The following is an 8,183-nucleotide window of genomic DNA, read 5'->3' as shown; positions in this document are numbered from 1 at the left end:
CCAAAACTACCTAAAACCCCAACAAAACGACACATAACAACACATAAACATGCTTTCAACACCAAAACACCAAAATCATGCTTACATGCAACTCTACCCATAACCTCCATAAAACCTCTATAAATCATCAAAAGAAGCTCAGAATCTTCACTTACCTCTTGAAAACAAGAAGATGAACGATCTGAACTCAGAGATATGGAGCAACTCTCCTTCAAACTCTCCAAACCTCAAAACTTCTCGTTTAAGCTTAAAACCTTCAAAACAACATGAAAACCAATCAAACCTTTGCAAGATTTGATAAAAATATGAAAAATACCTATGGAGGACATGCTCTTACCTCTGGATGTGAAACGATAAGCTATCCTTATCCCTTTCACCGACTGGAGGTGCTTTATAGCTGGCTGACCGACTCTCCTTCGGCTGCCAAACCTGCATGCAAAACCATGCAACGTTCGGGGGCCGAACTTGAAGTGTCGGAAGCCGAACTTAAGGCACTTTCGGCAGCCGAACATTACCTTTGGCGGCCGAACCTGGCAATTGTCCCCATAGTCTTTTCTCTTCAAAACTCAATCCTAACTCATTCAAAACCTTTAAAATACTTAAAAACATCTTAGAAAACCTTTCTCTTACCCTTTTAGAAACTTCTGACATCCTCGAATTCCACTGGACGGTAGGAATTCCGATGCCTGATCTAGCTGGGTATTACACATCACAAGTAGCTTTCAAGCCATAATTAAAACTAGTTGAGTAGAAGGGTGTGGATTCATTGAAGACTTTCGATTTAAACTCATATGATTCCAAAAACTTCTTGTACTAGTTTCGAGCAATCATCTCTACACTCTCATGAAGCTCTATGATTGTCTTCTCATACTCCTTACACTTGCTCGTGAGGGATGAGACTTCATGCTGGAGTTGCCTCTTGATGGCATCAATAGCTCATACATCTTCATGAGCCCTTCCCAGATCACATTTAGTGTTTGTCAACTTCTTGGTCATCTTTTTAAGCTCCTTCTCCAAGTGCATAGCTCGTGCAAGAAATCCTTGAATCCTATGCTCTACTTCAACCTTTTCTTGGCCATCTCGGCTTTCACATCTACCTTATTTTATGCCAACTAGACTTCTAACTAGGCAAATCTTTTATTTTGCAACCGACTCTTGTGAAGAAGGTTGTGTAACGACCAATTTTAGCCTCACGCTCCTTTTTAGTGTGGTAGTAACGTGAACAATTTCTTCTTGCTTGGCTTTCTCAATTTCATTATGAGCCACCTCCTGAGCACTCATCATTTTTCGTTGAAGCTCTATCAAGGCATTAAGAACTTGAAAGGAAAGAATGATGTTAGATAAACTTATAGAATGGATGATATGGTAGAAGTTTAAAGGAGCATACTAAACGAACTTAACTCTTGGAGTTGACAAAGATCTTCCATTGATTTAGAATTTTGGGAACTAGATTATGCATTGGACTTCCTAATGTTACAAAGAATTCCCTAGATGGTGATTAACAAGGTCTAGAGAAGTCCTGAATACGTGATTGTTGTAATTTAGCTATGAAAGTAGGAGCATATTTAGGATTCAATTGAAAACTAAACCCCAACGCATAAGGAATTAGGGCATTTGGAAGCTCATTGTCGACACCAACAAGCTTGCCCCCCTTATTTGTATTCACTTGATTTGGAGTACTCTACCTATGAAGGCCAGAGGAGGCACCAGTACTCCTAATCTTTGTCGCATGGGCTTCCTTAACCAATCTTCTCCTTTTCCTCAAATTTTGAGGATGATCAATGGTTTGCTTAGAAGGTTGCCTTGAGTTATTCCTCCTCAAGTTATCTAAAGCCTCGTTTGTAGGAGAAAAATGCTTAGAGGTTATCAACCGCACAATGGGAACCTCACTAGGGTTAAGGGAACTTAATTGGCTTCTCCTAACTTCAACAATAGCCATAGAGCAGCCAAAAAGGGCGAGAGATGGCTGGATGATGTCAGATCTGGCTCAGGTCCCAACATTTTATTACCAAACTCCATGTTCCCCCGAGTAGAGAATGCCTCAACCACTTGTTTGATGGCATCCCTAGATAAAGTGAAATTTTTAGGGGTGGAGATTTTGTCCATGGGAGCCTTGGAGATAGCAAAATTCATGAAAGAAAGTTAGGTAAATTTCAAATGAATTTACAAATAACAATGCAGTAAACAGAAAATCCAAATATCAATGACAAAATAGACTTCCCCAAGCAAAAAGGTCGAACACTTGAACACATCATATTTGCCTTCAATAGAAGTAATACTGGCAAAGTACAATTGTTCCCACCCTGTGAGACTAAGAAAAATATTGCATTTGGTGTCAATGTTTCCCCAAGACAAGTCAAGTCCCCGTTCCAAATTCCATTTCAAACCTATTATCACTTAGCTCTCAACCTAGTGACAAATTGAATGTTTATGACCATTAAAGGTTGATAACCCTAACCAACCGCTAAACCCTAGAAACTTGTTAGCTGACTTGGTCGGTTTGAGAAAGGCTCTAAAAAGATTAATAGTTCGTTCAAAATCCCAACATCAACAAATTAATTCAAAGGCACTCATGAATAAGATGGAATTTAGAGCCAATATTCTGGGTGTTATTTTGTAAAATTTAAACACCAGAAAGAAGAAATTAGAAAGGGAAAAAGATAACCCATACTCATACTACTTTAAGTAAAAGACTAACTTCCTTTCATTTTGAGCATCTACCAAGTTAGAAGGAGGATGAGATTAAAATAAGGTTATTCTTTCATTAGGACCAAGGGCTCTAATGTAATAAGTGCTAGTGGGGATTAACTGCTTCGGCACGACTCAAAAGAGAAACAACGGAATAACATTTGAAACAATCCTCTTGACATTAGGAAATTCTAAAGGAGCCATTGAATAAAGGATTACATACCTGGAGCTAAATACTCTTAAAAGGGAAATAAAGAAGGAAATGAGAGGACACTGAAGTAAGATGAAGAATTTCAAATACAAAATGAATAATAGTTATACCAAGTGATGATTATAACCATCTGAAACTCGAGGAATATTAATGGCATCTCTTTGAAATGACAAATGAAGATTGTACACATCCTTTATGACTTTATAGTTTACAATTATCTGGGCAATGAAATGTCTAGTTTATCCTTCTGAGATGGTCATAAATAACCATCCAGAAGGTAAATACGCATCTAATAATATATAAAATGTTACCTCACCCAAGATCATGCCATATATCTCTCCATTGTAGTACTGGGTATGGTAAGACCCGAACCATTGCTAGAGATGAGTCAAGGCACTTGAGTGGTTTGATTAAGAGAGTCAAGTTAATAAGGAAGATCATGGCACCAATGCACCTTGATGTTTAATGCCTGATAGGCCGTATGGAACATAAAATGTGCATGCTTTAGCCGCCCATGACCTAACATGTGTTAAAGGGAGAATATAGCCTTAGCCAACTAAGTATTGAATGAGCTTACTGCTCACCATTAATGGGCCGAATAAAAATTCTCCATCGAAGGTGCAAATGCCTTGTCTAAGGAGACATGCATCAGATGTACCCTGTATGGAAAGAGATGTAAAAACTGCTGCTTTCTTAGAAAAGATAGCTTCCACTTTGTCTTCAACCTCTTAACTTTCTATTTTTATTTTCCCATAAAAAGTAACCTTAAATACTTCTTGCCTAGAACTATTACTCATCTCATTTAATCAACCCATTCAATATCCCTTATACCTCTTCCAGTCTAGACATCCCCACATTCTACTTGTATGAATCTTAAACCTCTGTGGATCTTGCAATCATTATGAATGTAGAATTTTTTTTCTCTAAAAATATATACCAGAGTAGTTCTTCTATAGAAAAATTATATCTTTTACTTTCTCACTGAAATTGCATTCAAACTCAAATATAAGATTCTTGTATTGTCTTTTATCTCTCTTAAGATAAAATTCTTATTCACCTTGAAATAAAATAAAAAATATATGTGTGGGCTGAAGGACAACTTCATTTTATGATCTTAGTAGTTGCATGACTAATATATTCAATTTTACGGTGAAAAAGAAAGAAGGCTATAATATGTTGTGTAGCACATCTTTATAATTGCCTACTTACCTTCTTCATACAAAAAATCTATTAGTAAATTTAATTACAAATTTTTCACTATTTTATGTCCTAGAAGCAATCATCAGCTACTTAATTACCGAGGGGGATCTCCTTGTTCTGCCTTGTTTTTTGTCTACTTCAAAATTGGGAATCTTTCACATTCTTATCCCCTGTCCTGAGCTTGACTCCATCTTCATCCACAAATGAGACTTCACTCGTATGTGCATGAGACTTTCTCTGCTTGAAAGTGAGTTGTAGAACGAGAGACTTTATCCGAGCGAACGAGATGCAGAGATGTTGACCTTTCTTAGAATTCCATCTACTACACTTTATAGATTGAGTTAGTGTTCAATTAACCGGTGTAAGCCTATATTATTGACTTCACAAAGCATGAAGGACATACTAGTTTTTATAAATAATTTTTTTTAAAATAAAAAATATTAATTAAAATATACATTTCTAACTATACATAATAATATCAATAATGTTATATTGCTAAAGTTGTTTGAATAATTTATAATTTAGTCCTCAAAATATGATATAAATTATAATTCTAGCTCTCCAATTTAATGAAAAAATAAGGATTTGATAGTGTTTTGTAGTAGTTGTTTGTTAAAATTTATAAAATATTATATTTCATCTTATATAATTATTTAGTCTTTTTTTAATGTTTTTAATATTTTAGCACTTTAAATTTAATTAGATGCTTCAATTCTTACTTAATTAATGGTGTACGCGTTGTGACAATCACCCACAAATAATAAAAATTAATTCAAAATTTTATCACAGTTTACTCTATTAATATATAGCTATATCCATGGGTATAAATATTTTACTATCTTTAATAAAATCATTCAATTACAAATTTAAAGGTATCTATCCATCAATCTTGTTATACCTGGTTAATTGTGTATAATAAATTGTTCATAGCAAATAGGTTAGTTAAACCCTCTCAGTCTCCTTTAAAAATAACGTAATATATTTATTATAACTACATTATATACCACAAAGGATTTCTTCAACTATATAGGTAGTTTCCATCATCAATATTCCTTCACCACTTTATGTCGAAGACTTTTTCTCTCTTTCTATGGGACTACACTGAACAAAACTACTCTCTACAATAAAAAAATCACTAGTAAAATAATTTCTTTATAATACTTTTATTTATAGTGTTAAAGCCTTCGATCGTGATCTAATTATAGATCTTATTTAAGAATAACACATAAATAACATATCTACTATATTCAAAAAATAATTTTCTATTAGTTGAGAAATATCTTTCCCAATCTAATTAAGAAAGAGTCTTTCAAATCCTATTTCGATTATGTGTTGGAAATTTAAAAAATTTAAACTACAAATTATTATATTAACAAAAGTATACTTTTTATTGTTTTATTTCTTATTAAAATGATTATTTTTGTCAGAAATTAAATTATAAAATTATTTTGTTACCAATCTATTTTGTAAGAAAATGTTAACCAAAAATAAAAAATATTCAATCACACCGACCAAATATTCACCAAGCATTAAAAATAATATTTTTAAAATAAGTAGCTAAAATTTCAAATTTCTTTATATTGCAGTATTTAAATGACTAGAAGTATATATGACAACTTTGGATGTATTAATAATCTGAATATATGATTTGGTTTTCAAATCTTTTAATGTGTATTATAAAATATTTAATTGCATATTTGTTAATTAACTTAATTATTAAAATAGTTATTAAATTAAATATTCATTTGGCACTATAATGAAGAAAAGGCAGTGGTGCCCACATTACAGAAAATGATATAAGCATTCTTTTAAAAAAAAAAAAAAACTTGGGACATTTAGCCACCTTTTTAAATTTATTAATTGTCAGCTATTTTGAGCCCTTTATAATCTACCTCTTTTTTTTTCTTATTCATCCATAGGATTTACCAGGCCTTAAAAAGAATATTACCACCCTTGTCAGTGAGATTAATATTTGGAAAAATAAAAATAAAAATAAAAATAAAATACAAAAGTAACTATTTACTGTAATATTTTAAATTGCATAATAACTATAATTAGACAGAACTCCATATGTATTTTTATGTCAAAGAGTAGTTTAGAGTATGCAAAATATCTTCACTATTTGATTTATTAAGTAATGAGTGTCCATATCACAAAATATGAGTATTCGAGTAAAAAAATATTTATCGACTCAAGAAAGGTGTTACTTTAGTAAATAAAACTATTTATGTATTTAAATTTTTATATTTGATTTCCATTTATTTTGCTAACTCTTTCATTTTCTTTATTGACTATAAATTTTATAGTATATTCTTTTTCAATCTTATGTAAAGTTCTTTTGATCTCTTATTTATGAGCAGCACATTGGTGGAAATATAAATAGTGAATTTACTCATGGGATAAAAGAAATAAGTAATTATAATCTAAATTATAACAACTTTATTAGAGGTAACTATGATGTCAATGACAATATATTTATTCTTTCAGTCGCATATTTTTACTATGTGATTTCTTTGTCAAAATTTATTTAGGATAAAAACTTGAATTTTATTAAATATTGATGCATGAATAAGTTTTAATATCTTTTCATTCTAACTAGTGATTCTTGCACCGAGCTACTAGCATAATTATTGAAATTTGGATTATATTTTGTTTATTAATTTGTTTTTCCACTCATTTTCTTAACATATCTTTTGCTTAGAGACAAGCAAAACTCTAAGGCTTAGGATATTTAATGTAATATATTTTTTTTATATTTTTCTAGCCACATTTACAATTTTTAACATTTTCTTAAATTGTTTCATTTAGGATTTCATTAATTTTAAGGGTGGTTAGTTTCTTGTATTTTAATTATTTTCTCCTTATTTTTATTATTTTTATAAATTGAATAACTTAATGCATATATTATAGAGGACTAAAGCACCTTTAGAGGGAGACTTTGTCAAATTCAGAATACTTTTTGAGCAAGGGCACAGGATAGGACCATAGTATTTGTTTCATACTCTATGCTTTTGGAGAAAATTAAAGGAATTGAAATTTGGTAGAAAAAAAATGGGGCAGCTCTACATAGTACACAAATATCATATCTTTTAAGCAGCTATCCCATATATGTGGGAGGAATTACAAGAAAACTAAAAAGCACATTCTAACATTAAAGAACACAGGCAATACCCATGTTCCTCTTTTATGTCTCATGTTTTCACAAAGTCATTTCGCGTTTTGATGGTTTAAAATGTGTTTTTCTAGTAGAATATAACATAGAGAAGAACCGTGTTTTTATCAATTTACTCCATATTTTTAGAGTAAAAATACACATTAACCCTTCACTACAATAAAAGTAAAAAAATAACAATGAAATTTACAAATCAAATTATGAAAAAGTAATTAGCAAAATAAGTTACCCATAATTTATTTCTGAAATATTGTAGTTATTTTTTCTAAATTTTCTTATAATGATTGTTTTGTTGGAAAATATGGATTCAATGATAGACTTAGGAAAAACAGATAAAATAACTAAATACTGAATTTTTTGTTGTCTTTTATCACTGCTGCACTATAAATACTACAAAAGAATTAAGGAGGAAGATCAAAAAAGGCCTGGCCACTAAAAGTTTTTATTTTCTTCTCTTTATTACTTTGATTTTATTTTTTAAAAACTTTTAAAATAATTTTGAATAATTTTTTAGCAGAATTTGTTTTCGAATCCTTGACATAAATAGTTAAATCTCTTTGCTAGGTACTTATTGTAGCTTGAATTCTGATTTATTTAATTTATTTGAATTAATTTTTTTTATTTTAAATATTGTTTAATGTTTCTGAGTGTATTTATTGACTCTTAAAGTCTTGAAATCAATACTAGGAATGATTGTTTCAAGTTTGAATTAGGAATTAAACATAACAAAAAAATATTAATTGAACTGAAAATAAAAATTCCACTATAAAAAATAATTATTGAGTTTGTGAAATTGATTAAAATATTATTAAATTATTACAAATAAGTGATATACTTCAATTAAGTCTTGCACGAGAAACAAAGTCAATTACCTCATAATTATTTATTCTAATTTTAGATAATTAAATTAGA

This window comes from Manihot esculenta, chromosome 2 (assembly GCF_001659605.2).
Source record: "Manihot esculenta cultivar AM560-2 chromosome 2, M.esculenta_v8, whole genome shotgun sequence".
NCBI lineage: Eukaryota > Viridiplantae > Streptophyta > Magnoliopsida > Malpighiales > Euphorbiaceae > Manihot > Manihot esculenta.
This window is presented reverse-complemented; position numbering follows the sequence as displayed.